At 51.2% G+C, this 20,559-nt stretch overlaps 1 protein-coding gene and 1 long non-coding RNA gene across 4 annotated transcripts in view; one reads left to right on the forward strand and one right to left on the reverse strand.

Annotated features, from left to right (window-relative positions):
- Positions 1-20,559, forward strand: part of SPTBN1 (spectrin beta, non-erythrocytic 1) — a 114,752-nt gene that overhangs the window by 12,416 nt on the left and 81,777 nt on the right. The window lies entirely within an intron of this gene.
- Positions 482-20,104, reverse strand: LOC135412346 (uncharacterized). The gene is made up of 2 exons (XR_010429605.1): positions 10,128-20,104; positions 482-9,251 (listed from the first exon to the last, which is right to left on the reverse strand). It is a non-coding gene; the product is annotated as an uncharacterized LOC135412346 (long non-coding RNA).

Below are 20,559 nucleotides of genomic sequence, written 5' to 3' on the forward strand. Positions count from 1 at the left end.
TTGGGGCTTCACCCCTGTCCCTTCACCCCTCATCTGTTGTTGTTGAACACAGAGGAGGAGTGGGTGGGAGAGAGAAAGGAGCAGGAAGTGGATCAAAGGAGAGCGAGGAGCAGCTAAAAATGAAACGAGGGAAATAACAGAGCAGAAGGAAAATAAAAATGCCAGATTTAAAGCAGAAAAGTGCATTTCCTGTGGACGAGGCTCCCTCCCAGCCCGATCCCTGCGGGACAGGGCCAGGGCCTGGGCTGTGTGAGGCAGACCTGCCTCCTCCAGAGGCTGTGGGTTCAACCCACAACCACGGAATATTGCAGCAAGCCACTAATTGCCTTTGGGAGGCCACTTACAAGGGTGGGAGAGATCCCAGGGATTGAGCTCGGTGGGAAGATCAAGGGCTTGGCAAATTGGGATGTGTGCTCCCAGTGCTGACACCCACAGCCTACACGCTCCAGGAATGCACAAATGAAAGGCAGGTGTTTATTCCCCCCCCCCATGTTCTTGTGCATTAACTGAAGTAAAATTTAATAATAAAATACCATTTCAGCAAAATAACTTCCTTCAGTTTGCCATCAACAAAAGAGTTATTGGAAAACAGAATTTCCTCCGGGGTGAAGTAGAGGACAAGCAAACAGGAATGACCATTGTAGATTTAATGGGGGAAAAAATGGACTTGTCATGTGGCCTGAATGTCATCTTAATGATATTATGAGGCAAGGAAGGAGCCAAACAATGCCCACCTTTTATCATGGAAATGAAGGCCAGAAAGGCTTTCAGCAAACACTGTTTAGCCAAAATTAAGGGCAAAGGAAAATCTAATTTGACCATATAATCCTGTTGGTCCAGGTGAGCCATGGGAGGACTGTTCTCGCTGCCTTTGAAGTTCCAAGTGAAAAGAGATCCTTTTTTCCGTTCTGGAGGAAGGAGACCAGCACTAACATTTATCAGTTTAACTTGGGTTCAGCCAGTTCTTTCCAGCTGGAAACCTGGTCAGAGTCCTCCTGGGAGAGAACCCTGGGGCAGGATATATCCCTGTGCAGGGCACATCCCACAAGGCACAACCAGAATGAGTTTGGGTGCTGACACTGTGATATGTGGCCTAAGGGGCTTGTCCTGGATTTATCCCAGGAGGAATGCTGTTGTGGCTGGGGTGCTGTGCTGCCAGGCTGAGGTGGGGAGGGAAGGGCACTGTAAATCTCCCTGTCGTCCGTCTGTCTGGGATCGCGGCGGGATCGCGGCCCTCCGGCCCTCCAGCTCCCCCTCTGTGCCCCAGCACTGGCTCTGGAGCTCTGCCCACCTTCAGGAGGTGCTCCAAGGAACAGAGGGCCCATCTGTGTTCTCCCACCTCTCCTGGCACCGTCCTGCTCTGCTCACAGCTCTGCACTCGACTGGCCCTGAACCACATAAACCCAAAGGGCCATGGACTCCAACCACGGGTGGAGCAGCAGGAGAAGCCCTGCTATGGAGAGGGGAGGGGATGGCTGCTCACACACCACCCCAGGGTTCAGTCCTGCTCTGCAGTGGCCTCTGGGTGCTGTTCCATCAGCCAGTGGTGTTTCTCTGCCCGGATCAGCTGCTGATGTAAAGAGCCAGGATTACTGAGCACATCTGTTCGCCTCGGATTAGGTCCCTCAGGTGAGGTTTGTACCTGCTTTCCTGCTAAAGGTGGCTGCCTCAGCTCAGGTCTGTGCAGACACGGATTCATTCATTCCTTACCCTCCCCTCAGTAATCAGGGCAGGATTGAATGGCTGGTGTCTGGAAGGTGACAGTGATGTGGTGAGATGTGCCCCTGGGTGTGCTGGGCAGGCCCTCAGTGCCCCCCTGCTGCCTTTACCTGAGCCCAATTAACCACTTTGCATAAAGGGTCTGACGCAGCTGCAGCACCTCGTTAGTGCTTGGTGAGCACTTAAGTGCATTATTTTAATTCAGTGACATCCTGGAGGGATTAAATTCTGGACACTGGCATTGTTTCCTGGGCAGAGCACGCTCGCAGGCTGTGAGCACAGGGCCTGCCTCTGTTCCTTCTTATCCTCCTCTCCGTGGCATTGGGAAAATTGTGGATAAAGAAGATGGGTGAGCAGTGCCAGCTCTGGACAGTCCAGGTGTGTAGGTCATGCGCTTCCCTGACAGTGTGGTGGCACTTCCCGGTGGTGTCAGTGATCCCGGTGTCTCCTGCCAGCTGTACCACCTTCCCCTGTCTGTGTGGCATCCCCACATCCTTTGTCTCATTCAGTTTTCTTCAGCTACTTTCATTCTGAAATGTTGTTTGAAGGGCTGTGTGGGGCCACATGGTCCCTACAAGCCAGTACATCTCCTGACCCTGCCAACCTGTGCCCAAGTGGCTGCAGCCATGGCTTGGGGTTTCTGTTGGAGGATATGAGAGTAAAAGTATCTGAAATAGCTTAAGGGGCCTTGGCTCCAGTGCTCACTTTTCACTGACAGAAGCCAGGCCAGCTTTGTAAAGGTGAGCAAAACCCAAAGTTATGTGAGGAGGAATGCCGAGACTTCGGCTGGAAGGGAAAGAGAAGTTGTCCAGACTTATGGCTGGCTGTTCTCAGGAGGGGTAGATTGCTGATCCCTCATCCTCAACATGCTCATAAACCATCCTCAATTAATTCAGTGGCAGGTTCAAGTGGGAGGAAGGAGAGGGAGTTGCGCTGGTCTGGATGAAAGAGGATCTGCCCGAGGAGCAGACGAGCCCAACTGCAGCTCCTGCAGAGCTTCCAACGTGCCCCTGGTGGTGCTGCTTCAGGACCTCCTTCCTCCCAACCTTTGCATGGGTACTGAAGGCAAATTTGTCCCTGTCTTCCTTTGTCAATCAGAGTGAAGCAGCGAGGGCTGAGGTAGGAACTGGAGTTCCCAGGACACAGCTGGGAGAGCCTTCTGTCTGTGCTGGGAATCAGGGTGGCCCGGGGCAGTGAGCAGGGATCTGCCACAGCAGACAGGGCTCACGTGTGCTCAGGTGGTCTGGGGGAAAAACCCTAAACAGGGGGAAAAAAAGACCAAAAAAAAGCCCTAGCAGCATTCCCAGGGCTAGAGAATTCCTGCACAGCCCTGTGGCCACCTGCTGCTCTCAGGGCTCCTCCCAGGATGTTTTGTGCTGTGTCCACTTTCCTGTTTAACTTGCAGTGAATTAAATGGTCTGATGGGTGTGATTTTTTTCTGGTTGAAATCTTTGTGGGTGTTCCCTGGACTTGCAGAGAGGGTGACAACCCTCCTCTGGTCCTGTGAGCCTTCCTAAAGCCTGGGCAGGGTGCAGGGTCCCAAAATCCCTGTGCTAGAGACAGAGCTGCTGTAAGGTGACTGTTTGGAGTAAGGGAAGGAGGGAGGTGACAGTTTTGCCTCGGGCTTGGAGCATTGGAGACCCAGTTCATTTGGATGGGAGATTGTTGGTGTCCAACAGCTGATAAAATGAAGCTTCCAGCATCGTGCAGGTAAGGAAGACACTCTGGATTGGACTCTCAGTGCTATGTTGTCTCAAATGAGGTGTGCAGAGATTGTTACTTTGGGGGTAAAACATTAGTTTTGGTGTTTTCTGCCAGTTCTGTTGCTAAAGGGAATGGTGATGAGGCTGAATGTGAACCCACCAGTAGACATGATTAGTGGTTAATTAACATGCAGGAGCTGTGCAGTCAGCCTGTCCTGCACAGACCCTGTGCTCTGCACCCCTCCCAGTTCAGAGCCTGTGAGGGACACTCAGTGCCCAGCAATCCTGCCCCCTGTCACCAGGAACAAATGGGGCATGGAGCTCTCCTAGCACTCAGTGTCCAAAATCAGCAGAGGAAGGTTTAACACTAGAGATGTAAACTGGAACTGTGAGTATCCATTTCTCCAGAGCCACAGTCTGTCCCCTTGCTGGTTTATTTACCCAGCTCTCCCCTTGCACGGTTGGTGGTGCCTGTTCTATTTTGTCTGATAACCTGTGTGTGGTTGGGTTGCTCCTGCCTGACACCTGGATAGGGGAGCCCAGCCCCTCCCCTTGTGCTGGCTGGCTGGGAGAGGAGCTCCTGGATCCCTGCTTGGCCTGGGAGGAGCTGAGAGTCAGGAATCGTTTCCATCCCTAAATGCCAGCCCTGGTGTCCCTCAGAGGGAAGGCAGGCCCTGGCAGCCCTGGGGTTGTTTGGAATGTCTGAGGCTCTCCATGATTTCCTGCTCTCCAGATTCCCCTCCTGCCTGTAACCCACACCCAGCACTGCTTTGTCCTGGATTTGGCCAGCCTGGAGAGGTGCCTTGCTGTGCTGCAGCTCTCAAGGCAACAAATCCACCCAGGTGTCACCGTGCCCAAAGGCCTTGGAATTATGATGCTGGATGGGGCTCTGATGGTCACAGTGGTGCCAGAACTGCTGATCCTGAGGTACAAGCAGCCTCAGGGAGAATGGCCTGTTTTAAATCAGTGTTCAGTGTCGCTGTTCCTGCCCTGTGTGTGGGCTTCTGGTGTGAACTCAGGCTTGGACAGTCCCCAGTTTTGAGTTTCACCCCCTCTGTGTTCCCTGCAATAACATCTCTTAATGTTGTGCTTCACCAGGGGGAATCTGAGAGCAGCCACTGGTGAAGGGAGCAGAGGAACACAGAGGGCTGGGCGCCTGCCTTGGGAAGCTGGAGGCTTTCAGCAGCCTCCAGCAATTCAGAGGTTTTATTTTAGATCAGGATTTCTATTGGTCTCTCAGTTAATTTCCCAACATTCACAGGTTGCCCAAAGCTTCTGGAACAGGGTAGCACTTGTATTTGTGCTGCTTATATCCATTTTACATCAAAATACATCACAACAGGCTCTGAAAAGTGTGCAGCAGAACTGAGCTGCAGAACAGCCCCCGTGCTGGTGTACAGGACCTGTGGTAATTTTGAGTGGTATGAAGTTCTAATAGGCATTAAATCTTTGCCAAATATCCAGCATAACTGCTGTGTATCTGCAATTAATAAGTAATTCAGCCATGCCAAAGTCAAGCAAGCACAAATCCCCTTTATGCTGTACCATCTGTCTAATCTATCTGTGTCAAATATGGCTTGTTTGGGTCTGCCCTTCTGCAGCCTGTGCTGGGCAGATGTAAATTAAAATTTCTGCTCACCAAAATAGTTTTTTTTCTGGATGTTTGTAGCTCAGGTAACCAGCCTGGGTTTGCTGCTAGTTTTTATAATGTATTGGGTAAACAAGAACGTGGTGGCCAGCATGAATATATTTTTGTCATGGTTGGCCCGGGGTTTTTACAGCTCCAGCCCCTTCCTAGCAGTTCCTGGGCACAGCATTCCCGTGGAATAGCTGGAGAAGGGCTTGTCCTTCAGGCACTTGCAGGGTGACAAACACCAAAATGGATGCTGGAGATCCATCCATTGCCCTCTCCCACGGCTTGGGAAGGAGCAGGAGTTTGCTCTCTGGGGCTGTTGCTGGAGCAGCACACACACAGCCTGCACTGCTCATCGCCCTCCCAGGAGAACCACACTGCAGAGCTTTTCTTTGCAAAAAGGAGCCACATCCAATCTGAAAATGGTGTGCTTTTACTTATTCAGTGGCATTACCACGCTCTGCTGCTCATCCAGCACCTTCCCTCTGCCTCACTCAGTTGTTTTTTGTCTCCAGCCTTCACTTGCATGTGGTTTATACAGAGACTCCTGGTCTCCAGACAGCCTGGAGAGCAGGGAGAGCCAACTCCAGCATTCAGGAATTAAAATGGCTGAGTCGCCGTGTGGTGAGACAGTGTTAAGATGGAGCCAACCAAGCAGATCCTTCTAGAAACAAGAGGGGTTGCTTTTGCTGTCCCTGCTGAAGTGATGAGGCTCCTTCCTGTGTGTTGTTGACCCTGATGCCATCACTAAGAGAGGTGTTTTATGTAGAATTCCACCTGCGGTGCTTCTCTCCGGCCACAGTAAATCCCAAGTGGTGCCCGAGTAGAAACCAACAGGAAGAGAAAGGACAAAGCCCTGCTCCCAGCTCAGCTTTAACCTCTTGCTGTCCCCAGCACGTGGCTTTTTGTGGAGTATAATAATTGAAAAGCTGGCATGGTGTAATCCCGAGGTTTATATCAAAGCCTCTTACGGGTGCATCACGCATTTCCAAACGCTCCCATTAATGTATTCTCTTGGAGAAACACACTGATCCAGGCGCTTCCTGGCTTTACCATTCCAAATAAGGGTGCCTTAATTACTGCTGACCTGATTTGAATAGGGGCTGGGCTGATTTCATTTAAAATATTGATTGCATTGGATTGGTTATGCTTTTGCTTTATTCCTGGAACAGCCACCATCCTCCCTTAGATCTGTGTGTTGGGATCCAGCCTCATCCCTGTTCCCATCACAAAGGGACGCAGTGCTGGCCTGACCTTGCCAGTTAAAGCTCTCCTTGTGCTTTTCCGTGTCATTCCTCCCTTTTTTGGTGGTAGCCAGCTCCGACGTGTGGGTGGAAGCCACGGAGAGGATGGTGGTCAGGGCTCCAGGACACATCTGGTCCACCCCAGGCTGCAGTGCCAGCACCACTTGTGAGGTCTGGGGGAGCTGCACTTTCCCTGAGGAGCTGTTCCACTGCACTTCTGGTGATGGGGGGAGCTGGGCTTTCTCCAGATCCACGGGAGCTCCGGGGGTGAGATCAAAGCACAGCTGGTCGGGGAGCGGGGAGAGCATCCGACCACAAATAATTGTTCCAGCCTGAAACGCCGAGTGACAGTGAATGGCATTTGAAACAAGTGCTGGGGTGGGGCTGCTCAAATCTGTTCCTGGTCGGGCTTAGAGAACTGGTCCCACTGCATTTAAACTGTCCAACCAGCGTTGGGTCTGAAATCCTTCAAAAGAAAGGACTTCCCTGGTTGAGCGTTTCTTTGTTTTTTCTCTGTGCTCTCATTTGGCAGCGCTTTGAAAGCCTTAAGGTTTTGGTTTTGCCTTGAAAGTGAAAACAACGCTCAGGATTTCCCCCAGGAAACGAGGCTTTTAGAGCCTGCAAAGCCAGCGAAGAGCTCTCCCCTCTGGAGGTTTGTCCTCCTCCAAGATGGCTGTGGAGGGATGTGTGGGAGAAGGGAAAAGCAGGAGGACCTGGAGAGCTGCCAGGCATTTGAAAAGGGCTGAGTAGTAAACAGTCATTAGGTGGAAAATGATCAGGATTAGCACTTTCTAAATGGCCCCAGGGCTGTGATGTTTTTTTTTGGGGGGGGAGTTGTTGATGTTTTTTTGTTAGTGTAAACCTGCAGGTGTAAATGTGAAATTTGTGAGAATCTGAGCTTTTCAAAAGCAAAAGCTAAATAAGGTTCTGCCATTTGTCTGCAAGCGTTCCCTCATGGCTGTATCACCCTGTTGTACTTATTCTTCCTTTATAGCTTTTTAATTCTTATTAGATTGAAGAATCATTGCAGGTACATGAAATAAGATAATACTGAGATAATATTGACCGATGTGTTCAGGGTCCCAGCAATGATGGCAGGTGAAGGATGTCTCTTCCTCCCTGCGTAGGAATTGCTTCATCTATTTCCATAACCCAAGACAATTCCAGACCTTAGTCTTCTGAAATTCAGAGACAAGGTGGAGGTTTTCCATAGGGAGCCCTGAATGCAGGGATGTGACTCCAGAAACTACAGTGGAGCTGGATACAATGGGCTACAGAGGCTGTGCTGCAGCTTTGCTGTCCTTGGAGGCACTTGGTCAGATTCAAACCTGATGATAAAAGCAAAGCAAACCCCAACCCCATGAATTGAGTTGGATTCTGCTTTCCTGCCTCAGGGTGGAATTTAGAGCAGTTTTGGGTGGCCTGTGCCAATTCCGAGAGAGATACAGAACCCTTTCTGAGCCACTTTTTATACACCTGGAAGAACCACACCCAAAAGGGTTTCAGGCCATCACTCCATCCATTGGGAACAGCAGGGAACAGCTCAGTAACTGCTCCGGGGATGGAGTCAGTGTGCAGTGCAAGTGTTTCTTCCCTAAAAGCACAATTGTGACTGACAAAGTGCATTTCAGAGCTGTAGGAAAAACTTAGTCTCCGTAGACTTATTCCAACCAAATTTAGCAGATCGACTCTTTTTCGGCTGGGAACTGGGTGTCAGAATCTGTGACGAGGTCCCGACCTTCAGGTGACCTGTGCTGTGTCAGCCACGGGCTGGGAAGGATGAAGTCATTGTTCAGGAAGGACTGACCAGCAGCTGTGGGAAAGGTGGAGGGAACTGCCAGGTTTCCTGGCCAAGTCGAGGTGTGCGTGGGCACGGAGGGGAGGGAGCCTGGGTGCCACAGCAGGAGCATCACTGTGTTGGTTTGCAGAAATACCACCTTTTTTTGGTGGTTTATCCTCTTCTATAAGTGCTTGGAAAAACAACCAAGTGGAATGTGCCTCCTTTCGCCGTTTTGTGCTGGTGGAAAGAAATCACTCGTGACGTGACGTGATTGGAAATGGCAAAACCATCACAGGTCAGTTATGAAAAATGCCGGTGACTTCCCAGTGTTTGTTCTTTCCTAGTGGTTGCTGTCGGCCCCAGAACTTTGCACCTTCCAAATATTTTGTAGAATCGATTTAATGAACCAAACTGGCTGGGACTGGGTTACTTTTGCAGGCAGCTTAACCTGAGCCTTGGGCCTCAGTGAGGTTGGGGCTCTGTGTACCAGAAGCAGCAGTCCCCAAAAATGTCGAGCAGATGTCACTTGCCAGATAATAAGAAAAAAAAAAAAAAGGCAGAAGTCATTAGGTATTTGGAATACTGAGAGGTTTAATCATGAATTCTAACTGCTGGGGATTTGGCATGATGTGTCAGGTTTAGTTTTTGGGCCACGAAGTAAGAAAGAAATAGTCTGATTGCATTCGAAAGTTGCCAGATAATGAAAGCAACTGCCAAGATCTTATTTAAATATGAAATGAATATCGAGTGGCATTTATGGAACTCTGAAGGGAGATCGTTACTGAGAGGAGACAAGCGGAGATCAGAAGTTATTGCTTTCTGAAGGAGGAATTCTAGAATGTTCTTCCAGGATAGCACACATAGTTATCTTATTAAAAACTCCAAAAGCAAACAGGTGATAGAAACAATCTGTAAGATCCTGTCCACTGGGGAGAGCTCCATAAATCTTCAACATCTGTACCCAATTATTGAGCTTCTCCAGTTTTTTTTTTTCCCCCGTAGTGCACATTTCTCACTATGAACTAATAGTACATAATAATAAAATCTTGGGTGTCTGCCAGCACAAACAGGGCTTTGGCTGACTTTTCCAGTGTTTGTGGAAGTAGAAAAGCAATGCAGCTGTTGGGTTGGGCCTGTGCCAGCTCAGGATCCATTTCCCAGACAAAAAAACCCTGCAATCAGAAAGAAATAATCATCAGATATGTTCCCTGTCGTTGCTCCGTGCAGGTTTTTCTGCGCTGTCGTGACCGTGGGGTTTGTCGGCGGGTTCGGGGCTCTGCGCCTGGAGCCATCACACACTTACAGTGGGTTTGCTCCTGGTTCTTCCCCCGTGAGATGGGGCTGAGGCCTCGGTGTGGAAATACTTGGTGCTGTTTCCCCGTGAGCCCAACGCAAAGGGCCGTGAAGGTTTTGGGCCAGTTTGCTGTTATTTTGTTCCCGTTCCCGTTTCCCTTCCCAGGGTGTGTGGGGCGGGCGGCGCCGCTCCCTGCACACCAAACCCTGCTCACGTGGGGCAGGAGCTGCTCAGAGCCAAGTGCCAATAGCAATAGTGGGATATTTGGAAGGAGACAATGTCATTGGTGTGTTTATTTGCCTGTTTTGCTTGGAGAATCCAGAGCTGTGAATAAGGAGCAGGACCTCGTGCCCCGGGCTGCTCTCGGGGAGCCGGCGTGTGTGGCCCTGGGGAGCAGAGGAGCCCTTTTCCCGGCCCTGCCTCCTGGAAAATGCCTTTGGCTGGTTGTGCAGCCAAGTTCCAGGCTTGAGGGGTCAGCTGGGCAGGGCTGGTTGGGGTTTTTGTGGTGGCTGTCCTTGGCTAGGGGAGCTGGACTCACTGGGAGAAGTGTTTTGGGGGTGGCATGCAGGACAACACTCCAGGTATTAGCAAACTGCCATGGAAAACCTGGAAAGAGTCATGGCTGTGTCATATATAAAATGATAAATATCTCCATCTCACACGAGGCAGCACATAAGGATGTGCACTAAAATATTTATAACAAAAAAAAAAATTCTCAACCACAGTTGAAACATCAAAGAACCAAAATACTGACCTGAGTTATTTAAGACGTAGCTTTTCTGGGCTTTTGCTTCCCTTCTTCTCATCCTATTTCCCAGGGTTTTAAATTCTGGCCTGTGTGCTTTTTCCTCCCAGGATGCATCTCAAACTGTTTGGTCACCAATGTCCTGACTAACAAATTGACTTAATTTAGGTGGCATTAAGGCTCTTTAACCCATCTCCAGGGCAGGGATGCACTGAGGGCTGCGGGCGTGCGTTTCAATGAAGGCAGTTATGATATATATTTCTCTTCCTTGCCTGACTATTTTATCTATGCATCAGATGAAAGTTGAAGGGGAAAGATTTCTGTTAGTCTTGTGGGGAGTTGGCCAAAAAAAAATGTGAAGAATGTAGAAAGGAATTAACAGCTGGTGTCCATTTAAAACTTCCATGTGGGCAAATGCAGGGGATCTGCTCGGTTTTACCTGTTGTCTTCCCCTGGTCGGTGCCCACTAACCCACCAGAGGCTTAGTTCAGAATGAGGAGGCCGGTTTGGATGTGGTGCTCTGGGTTCCTCTGCCAAGAAACTAATGAGTGGATGATGTGTTTTGTTTCCCCTGGGGAGGATGAGACACGTTTCCTCCTCTTTGGGAGCCAGCGGCTCAAGCTGTGCTTGGTTATTCCAACCAGAAATCTTGTTGGCCCTGTAGAATCGTGCCCTGCACTGTCTGACTTGGTGATTGACTTGTGTGACTGCTGACATTTCCCTCCTTTCCCGGGGAAGGATTCTTCTCCAAGCAGCTTTGGCCATGGTTTTGGTTTAGCACAGTCAGGGATGTGCATGTGCAGTGCTGCTGCAGTTTGTGCGAATTGGCAGAACCGTTTTTAACACCCCTGGTTTCAAGTGGGTATTTAGTATCAAACTGCTCTGTTTCTCAGTTTGCTTTCCAACCAGTTCTTAATCCAGAGGAATTCCAGTATTCCCTGACCAACAGTTAAGCACTGTCTTCACATCATCTCGCCAAAAAGTTGTCCTGTTGTAAGTTATTCTGGGTTTATTTTCATTAAAGAGAGAGCAGTTAAAATCCATATGGTACCTTTGACACGCTCCAGTGCTGTGCTAAGTTTGCCCGTGGAGAGGCAAAGCTTTGTGTGATCCTGGCTGTGATTTGGGTTCCAATATCCCAGGGAAGTGCATATTCTGGAGTGGTCTCCTCTGGGACCACCACACTGTCCAAATCAGGGTTCTCTGCTAGGCCAGTTCTTTGTCCAGACCTCCGGGGCCGACGAAGCCTCTCTGGCTAAAGCAGAGCTCGCTCAGGGGGGAGGTCTGGGAATCTCTGGTTCCTGGAGCAGAACCTGTGTGAGAGCAGGTGGGTATCTGGGCACTGCCGGGGAGTGACTGTCCCGTGTCTCATTAGTGACAGTCCCGGGCTGTTGGACTTGGGGCTGCTCCTTCAGCGTTGGTGCTGGAGCTCCGTGTGCTGCAGCAACCAGCTGTTGCTCCAGCTCTGTGCCTGCTGTTCCCTTTTGGAGCGTGTCAGCAAACCCTTCCCCGCTCCCGCCCCCGGCATCTGGGGTTTGTTGCTTGTTTGTTTGCTAATTCAAAACCTGCCGACTGCGGAGCAGGTTATTTCATCCAGCCTGGCCCTTTAAATTGCTTCCATGCCTGCCTGGCTGTGAAATACCGCTAATAAACAGAGTCCAGAACAAAAGCCCCCGCAACAAAACATCCTTTTCTCCCTGGGCGTCTCCCTGGGTGCGGTTTCCCACCGCTGCTCTGCAGTTTGGGGGCAGAGCCAGAACAGCTCAGTCTCATTCTTCCTCCCTGGAAGTTGTCATCGATCAGGCAGCCTCCCCCGAGCAGCAGCTCCGAGAGGGAGGAGGCTCCTCTACGCAGCCTGTCCCGAATTTCTCCTCCTTGGCTGAGCGATGGAGCCTTTCCCTGCCCTTACATAAAAACCTCCGGCGCGGAGGAGGTTTGTCGAGGTGTAAATCAGCGTAGCTTGACATTCCTCCCTGGTTTTGTGCCCTCTCCTTCAGGGACACGCCAGGACTGGGAGTGTGCTGAGCCTCCCACGGCCGCCTCTCGTTCCGGCGGTGCCTGAGCTCGGCACTGCGGCAGGAGCGGGTGGGCGGCAGCCCCTCCCGCCGGGAAGGGAACGGGAGCCTGGGCAGAGCTCCCGCTCACTCCCACTCAGCCACAGGTTGGACGGCTGTTGGTTGAGCCGGGACCTTGAGGAAGGGTGGGGTGTGGAAGGGGAGAGGGGGAATGGAAGGGCAGCGGGGACGGCAGCTGGCTGAGCGCTCAGCCTGCGTGCTTGGCAGCCTCCTCCCGGTAAGGAGGTCAGAGCGATCGCATCTCCTCGGGAGACGGGAATGTGCTCCTGAGGGAAGCGTGGCAGTGCCTGCAGGCAGCCCTTGTGCTCGCACATAGCAAGGGCAGGGCTGGGGGTGCTCTCGTTGTACATGTAACTTGGGGTCGTTTCTGCGTAGGCCCGAGAAGTGGGGCAGAACCCTCCAGTTCTGGCTTTGTGGTTGAAGCAGCCCCGTGGCACAGCCCTCTGGTGCCTCTCCCTGCCCAGAAACTTGGCTGTGTCTCTCTTCACTTGAATGAACAAAACAGATACAACCCCATATCAGTAGCTCGTGTGGTCACACAGAGGCAATCGCAGCATTTGCTGAACGACCAGGTGACTCCCGGGTGGTACCTTTTCCCTGAGGAACGTTGTGTTGTGGGTTGCTGATGTCAGGGCCCGTGGGCTGGTGTTGTCTCCGTGATGCCCCTCAGCCAGGTCCCACCTGGCACTGCCAGTTTGCTGGAGCACTGTCCAAATAAACAGTGATGTCACCGAGGACACTCGGGGTGTCTGGCACTGCCTGCCAAGGTTGGGTTGTGGCTGAGGCCGAGACGTGAAGCTCTCTCTGCACAGACAGCAGTGCCTTCATCCAAAGGGGAGCCAACTGTCTGACAGACCCGAGGGGTGGCTCTGCTTCCAGCCCTTCCCACCCACATAGCAGGTTCCCAAGGCTCTGCTTCTCCTAAGCTGGGTCAGAGTAGAGAACAGAACACGGGAAACTCCTTTCCAAGGGTACCGGGTTTTTACTGGAACTCTGCACTGTGTGAGCACTTGAAAAATACTAAAATAGACTTTTTGTTTTTTTCCACTCTGGAAAAAGGTAAATACCACTGTAGACAGTTGCCCTGTATTTTCACATTCTTCTGGTGAAGGTCAACCCACAGATAGCCTCTAGAACACGGTGATACTAAATATTGTCCTTTAAATGCTCTGTGACTGGGGAAGGAATTTTTTTTTTTTTTTGTAGTTTCTTTGGAAGCCTGTTGATAACTAGTGAAGTACATCAGCAATTCCAGGGTCAACATTTTCTCTCTGAGTGTTTACTAGTGGCCTGCTGACAGTGGGGTGTTCCTCAGAAAAAGGACTGGCGTGCTAGCTGCTGGGTGCAGGTGACGCCATGGATCGGTGCACGGGCACACAGGAGTTGTCCTGTAAAGCCCTCCCAGCATTCAGGATGCTATTCCAGCCCCCCCAGAACACAGGCCCTGGGTTTGCTGCTCATTTGTCACTTTTCAAAGTGACCCAGCTCCGTTTGCTTTTTGGATGGCCGAGCACCAGGACAAGGCTGCAAAGCTTGAAGGGCAGATTTGGCAAATTTAGAACTCATTGACTGACACTTGAATTTACCTCCATGGGAACACCTTCCCCAGGCCTAGGCTTTGGAAAAGGCACTTTCTGGATGGGTCACCCTACTCAGAAATGCAGGTATTCCTGAAAATGGGTGGGAGATCTAATAACTGGGATGTAGCAATGGAGGTGGGGAGAGAAACTGCAGAGCTGAGCTGGTGCCCCAGGTGTTCTCCAGCCAAGCCATTTGCATGGCAGGACACTCCCAGATATCCTAGTAGTTCCAGAGGCTGTCTTTCACCGACACAGGAAACACTATGAAGGTGGTGAAAGCGTTTTTTAAAAGCGATTGACCAAGAGCTGCAGATTGAAATCTGTGGCAACTCCTTTGTTGACTCAGAAGCAGAAAACAGGATGGTGGGTTTAGAGAACGCCCAGCTGATGTTCCAGCAGATGTTTTGGGTGCTGAGTTACATTTCCTTTGGCCACGTTGGATACAAAGGTGGTTTGGGAGTTGAAGCCGTGTTTAATCCGTGGGTCTCACCTGAGCAGCCATGGGTTACCTGGGGTAGGTACTGGAGTTGAACTGTACTCGTACAAAACCCACCTTGCCCAGCAGTGATCCTTGAAGGAAAGCCATAAACACACAGGAAAGAGGTTGAGTACTCTGTGTTTTTCCTAAAAACTAAGCAAAGATGTTGTATTCTTTGAGCTGAGCCTGGCACTGGCAGCGTGGGGGGGTTTATTCCCACAACCCTCACGGGTGTGCTGTGTCACACAGGCTCTGCTGGATCCCAGCAGCCCTTCCCTGTCGGCAGGGATGGAGGAATGAGCTGAGGGTTGAGCACAGAGCCCTCCCCTCAGCTTGGCACAATGTGTTTTACATTCTGCAAGTGATGAGGGGAAAGAAAGGGCAGTCCCAGGAGGGATCTGGGGCTTGCTTACTCCATCCTGAAGTGCTACGTGTGGTAAGTTCAGTTCTGCCTCATCCTTGTGCTCCCCTTTATTAACTTATTTCCAAAACCTGCCACTTTCTACCTAAAATGTCTCAGATTTTTTCTGGTTTAGACTTTTCATGGTTTGTATAGTTGGTGGAGGAGCATGGGCTTCTCTAAAGGATGGTTGAGGCAATATCCATGTCATCCATTCCAGGATGAAATCCCTCTGAAGCCTCCCCCTGCCCCCTCTGTGTTTAGGAGGCTCTCCAAAGGACGTTGGCATATCTTGGGTTGCATCCTCAGCTGGGTGGAGCTGCCTCAGGTTACAGAGGACAAATTAGGATGCTATATATCAATTAAATTATTGTAAAGTCTTTAGGAAAAGCTGGAATCCAGATTTGCCAGGTAATGGATGGGAAACTGGGCGAAACTCTGTCCCTCTAAATGCGGAGAGAATCAGATCAGGTTTTGATGGTCTGTGCTGGAACTGAAAGGTTTGAAGCAGAGATTCACGTTTACTAAACAACCTATTTGAGTCTCTCTGAGCTCCTCTGTGCCCTTGGCTGTGTTGGACTCCTTGTCTGTGCACGTGGTGCTGGGTGTGCACCAGTCCCCCGCTGGCAGCACTGGCGTCTCCAGTGGGGCTGTTGCTGTTCACAGGGAGCAGCACAAACACTTCCTGAAGTTGTTTCAGTGCTCATTTAATATGTACCCACGTCCCAGCAGGAGTCTGATATCCCAGGGACCTCAGAAGGAAAATGAGAGCCTGCAAACCACTCCTAACTCCCTGGTCACTGGTTTCAAGTGATGGGTTATCTGAGCTGTGGGAAGCAGAGCTCACTCGTGAAGGACGGGCTGCATGATTTTAATGACCTTTGCAGGCTTTTCCAGCCTGGATTGGGAATAAAGAGGCTTCAGTCTTGTCTTGTTTGTGCATTCCTGGAGTGCCCTACACGCTGATTGTGGCATTTGAGTCCCTGGTAGCACAGCCTGTCCCCCCTTGGCTGTGACCTTTCAGGGAGCTTTGGGCTCTCGGCCTCCACATCCCGGAGCCTGGACAGCCAGAGGAGTCGGCACCACAAAGTACAATTGGCTTGGGAAGCAGAGACAAAACCATGGAGCACTCTGGGGCTGGAAAATGCAGAAACAATGTGGTTCTGTTTGCTGAAGGAAAGATGGGACTGGGAGCCAGACCCTGCATGCGAGAGAGGGAATATTGGAGGTCAAGGGAGTCACAGCCTTGCTGAGTTACTGCCTTCATTATTTTGGGATTGGTTTAGCAGCTGAAACAACAAGCCAGGATGTGAGTGAGTGTGTTATCCCCACTGCCCTGTCAGGACAGGGAAGCTCCTGTCCCTGGAAGTTCTGTGCTGCAGTTCAGCCACACAAAGTCTGAGCAGGGGCAGAGGCTGGAAACCACCTCCTTGGGCTGCCGGTTATGAAGTGGCTGGAACTGGGATGTGCATTTCCCAGTCTTTCTAAGCTTTAATGCTCAGGAGTTCAATTTTTCTGTCCAAGGGTTCTGCAGGGCTCTGGGTTTCTAACTAGTATTTTGTGAATACTCGAGGATTTGCCTTGTGGGGGTGTTTGTGTATTTTCATTTTGCGTCCACTCTCAAGCCTCTCCCAAGGTGTCCCTGTTGACCTGTGCCAGTTTCCTCTCTGTGGAAGCTTAAGGTGAGAATCTCACCCTGATGGGGTGACAAAATGTGGCTGGAGGCTGGGAGTTCAGAAGAACTTTTATTCCCCAGCTTAAATATCAGTTTAAAATGACATTTCAAAAATTATTAAATGTCTGTTGTGCTGCTGTTGAGAGGGAACTGAATGTTGCTCAGAATAAATGCAAAGTTTGGTTATATTTTAACTAGATTTTCCTTTTTTAAATAATAATCACTGCTCTAAAGTGAATTTGTTGCACTGATGAGATGGTCTGAGCCACCAGTAGGAGAGAAGTACAGACTGGGAGGGAAAGAATCCTGCAAGAAGGGTGATGGAATTGATTTCTGTGCTCGTCCAGCCTTGGTTTCAGAGGGATACCAGGCAGGAGGGAGTGTGTAATTTTGGTTTGTTTGAGGTGCATATCTGATCTGTAGGGTCTCTGTCACAGTGGCTGTGCTCATGCTTGTCCCCAGGAGATGACAAGGGGATGTGACCTGGAGATGGAGGTGTCCGTGTCCCCTCTTCAGCCCTGTCACACATGCAGTGGGAATGCAAGACAAACATACAGTTCATCTTTAATGCCAGAAAGAAACCCTGTGATGGGTTGGGTTGTGTGTCTGTTTACATAAGCAATGGGACCATTTGGGGATTGCTGTTCAAAATATATTTCCTTCAATCATAACCCCATGAAAACCTCTTGACAATCCTTGGTAAGAGCAACATGAATCTTAACTACAGCTTAGCGTGTTTCTTGGAAGAATAGTAACTCTTGAAAAAACAGTGTTTACTTTAAAGATAAATGTAACTATTAGGAAGTAATTCCAGATGTGTGGTTATGGCAGAACTTCAGGGATTACAGTCTCAGCCTGTTTAGTGAATGACATGATTGCATTTAAAAGTAGCCAATGAATTTTTTTTAAATGAATTCATTCTTCAGATGGGCTGAATAAAACTGTTTATTTTCTATTATCTGAGAAAAAAACAGAGCAGAATCTGGTGTATTTATGTAAATAAATACAAAAGGTCTGACCCCTGGATATGGCCTTTGAAAGCTGTCTGAGAAAATGCTCTTCCTGGTAGCTGGTTTTTTTTTTTCTTCCAGCCATTTCTTCTTTTTGAAGATAATGCCAACCCCCCGCCCTCCAATTATGCAATAGGTTTTAAAGAATGCTTTGAAATGAAACAGTTTGATCTCTTTTGTCTCATGAGGTCGTCTGGTATTGTATCTGGTATTGTATCCGTGGCAGAAGGCAAGTGTTGTATTTTATCAGTGAAGAAGTTTGGGGCTGTACAGACCTTTCTTTGCCCGTCCTGAAGGGCCTGTGCTGTGGGTTCAGGGCCTGGAGCAGCTCCATGCTGTTTGTTAGTACACCCCTGTGCCTCCTTATCCCTGGAATTGCCTGCTAATATCTCCGAGCCTAGGTGAGTTTAGGAGCATCTGGACTAGCTGAGAAACCCCAGTGCCTGTTTTCTCTGGTTTTGAGCCCTATATAACACCCTAGAGCCTGTCTGATTTGGGAATGGTAATGAAATTGGGACCTGCCATTTCTAAAGTGCCTCGATCCTGTTGTGCTTGTGTTTACCAAACCTTAGCGTGGCTTGGCTTGGAGGATGCTGCCCGGGATGTAGACAGCTGGAATTTGTGTTACCTTTGGCTCTCCACAGAAAACATTGTTCCTTTATTAGCTGGGTGTTCCAGCTTAAAGCCAGGCCAGGATGTTTAAGTGACAAAGGCTTCCCTCTGTCCCTGTGCTCTGTGTTCCCTGGGGGTCTCTCTGTGGGTTTGGTGGGTGCTTCGTGCAGAGCCCTGCACGTGTCAGGTTAAAATAAATCTGTAAATATGTGTGTGTGTGATGTGTATGTGTGTGCTGTACACACACAGCATTTTCAGCATGTGTCCTTCGAGTGCAGGGCTGATTCCACGGGTGACAATTACATTCAAGGTCATTAATAGCGGACTCAGCTGCTTTAAGAGCTCCGGAAAAATTCCCAACCGTTTTCCCCCCGTTACTCTCTGGGCAGTTGCTGGTGTTTCTCAAGTCATGTGGGGACATCCTTAATGAAGAACCAAGATGTGCTGTTGTGGCCCAGCCCAGCTGCAGGACCTGCACTCCTGCAGGCAGAGCCTGGAGGTTTCTGCTGGAGCTCATGTTTATCTTCCCTCCCTGTTGCTGGAGGCTCCAGCGGGTTGTGCTGGATCAGAGCTGCAGCAGGAGTCAAGGAAAACTGTTTTCCAGCACAGGCTAGAGGCGATGGCTGCACGTTGTGGAGCTGGGTCTGTTTTGGGATCAGGATTCTGTCGTGTTGCCCTTCCCTCGCCACGGAAGGTGCTGATTTTTATCCCTGCTCTCCCTCTCCGCTGTCCCCGTGCTGTGGAGCCACATCCCAGGAAAGGGAGCTTGATGTCAGGGAAAGAGGCGCTGCTTTTATTGGAATCAGAACAAGGATGCAAGTTTTCCAGCCCTATAGGTGTGGGATAACAGGCCATTTCATGCTCAATTTAGCTTTATCTGGGATAGATTTTGTTTGTGTGATGCTCAGGGAGGCTGAGAGAAGTGACAAAGCACAAGTTGGAGCTGAATTTATTCTGGATCCAGTTATGTTTATGTCTAAACAGCACAGAAACATAAACAAATGAAACCCCACGGCTTGTTCCATCTATATTAAATTACATGTCACTGCATCCCGATTTTGGGGTCACTGCTTTTATTTTGACAGCTGGAGCTGCAGCTTTTCCATCTTCTCTTTCTTGGGCACTGGTGAATAGAGGAAAAAAGGAAACTGATGCTGTCGACCAATCTGTTCCCCCTTGTTGTTTATACCCTGGTTGCTCTATGGATTTAATTGGAATTAACCCTGATTCCTGCCCGTGTCCAGGGATCACTGGGAGGTTGTTGCCTAGGCCCGATGCTCGCTGAGGATCAGCTGGTGAGTGCCGTGCGGAGTCGCGCCGAGCGGCATTTAATCCTTCCCCCCGCCTTTGCTGCATCCTTTTGTTTGTCCGTGGGGAAGGCCCGGAGCCCGTTTCCCTCGCGCTCTCCCGCTGCCCGCAGCTCCCGGGGCTGCGGCGGCTCCTTCCCGCCCGCTCTGACCGCTGACACCGCCCGGCAACGGCCCCTTATGTAACCGCGGCCCGCCTGCGCTCGGCAGCGCGGGACACACCGGCCGGGGCTGCTGTCCCGGGGCCGCCCGGGGCACCAACGCCGCCGATGAGCGACGGTAACGCGCTGCTTGTCGCCCGCGGGATGATTCGTGTCGCGACATGTCGGGAGGGGCCGTGCCGGGCGCCCCCGCGCCGGCAGGTGGCGCCAGCGGGGCGGGCCCTGAGGGCGGGATCGGCTCGGCCGGGAGGGACGGGCTGGGCTGCGCTCCGCCGGGAGGGGCCGTCCCGGACCCGCCGGGAGGGACGGGCTGCGCTCCGCCGGGAGGGGCCGTCCCGGACCCGCCGGGAGGGCGGGATCGGATGCACGGTGAGGGCGGTGCCGGCCGCGAGGGGCGGCCCCGGCCGCGAGGGCGGGCTCTGCTCCGCCGTGAGGGGCGGGATCGGATGCACGGTGAGGGCGGTGCCGGCCCTGAGGGCGGGCCCGGCCCTGAGGGGCGGCCCCGGCTTCGCCGTTCGGGGCGGGGTCGGCCCCGCCGTGAGCCCCGGTCCCGCTGCCCCTGAGGGCGGTGGTGGCCGCAGGCAGCCCCCGCTCCCCCGGCCGTGCCCTCGCGGCAGCCGTGAGGGAGCGCGCGGCCCCTGTGAGGGGGCTCTGCCCCTGTGAGGGGGCTCGGCCTTGCCCACACGTTTAACCGCATTTCTTGTAACTGTTACGTTTTACAAAGGTGCGCTGTCCGTTCCTACGTTCCCCGTGCTCCTCAGGGCCGGCCCCGGGGTCTCCCTGGGCACTGGCTGATGCCCAGCGCTGTTCCCGCAGCGCTCACATCCCTGTACAACCTCCCTGCTCCTCCCCCAGAGGCGTCTGCCCCGCTTATAGCTAGTGCTGATAAATGCATGCAAATTCCTGCTAGAAAACAGAATAAATATGGCAACAGCACCCGACTGCCTGAAAGAGGAGAACCTCGCCCCAAGAGCCGCGTTGGTGGGTGGCATGGTGTTGTTGGAGAGAGTTCAAAGCAATGCATTAATTAGTTGGTTTTATCTGGATTAGTTCATAAATAAATTGTCAGGACCAGTCACAAAGTCAGCATTTGCATGTAGAGATGGAAATATTTTTTCAGGTCCATGTCAAAAGGCTTCTGCT

This window comes from Pseudopipra pipra, chromosome 3, assembly GCF_036250125.1.
Source record: "Pseudopipra pipra isolate bDixPip1 chromosome 3, bDixPip1.hap1, whole genome shotgun sequence".
NCBI lineage: Eukaryota > Metazoa > Chordata > Aves > Passeriformes > Pipridae > Pseudopipra > Pseudopipra pipra.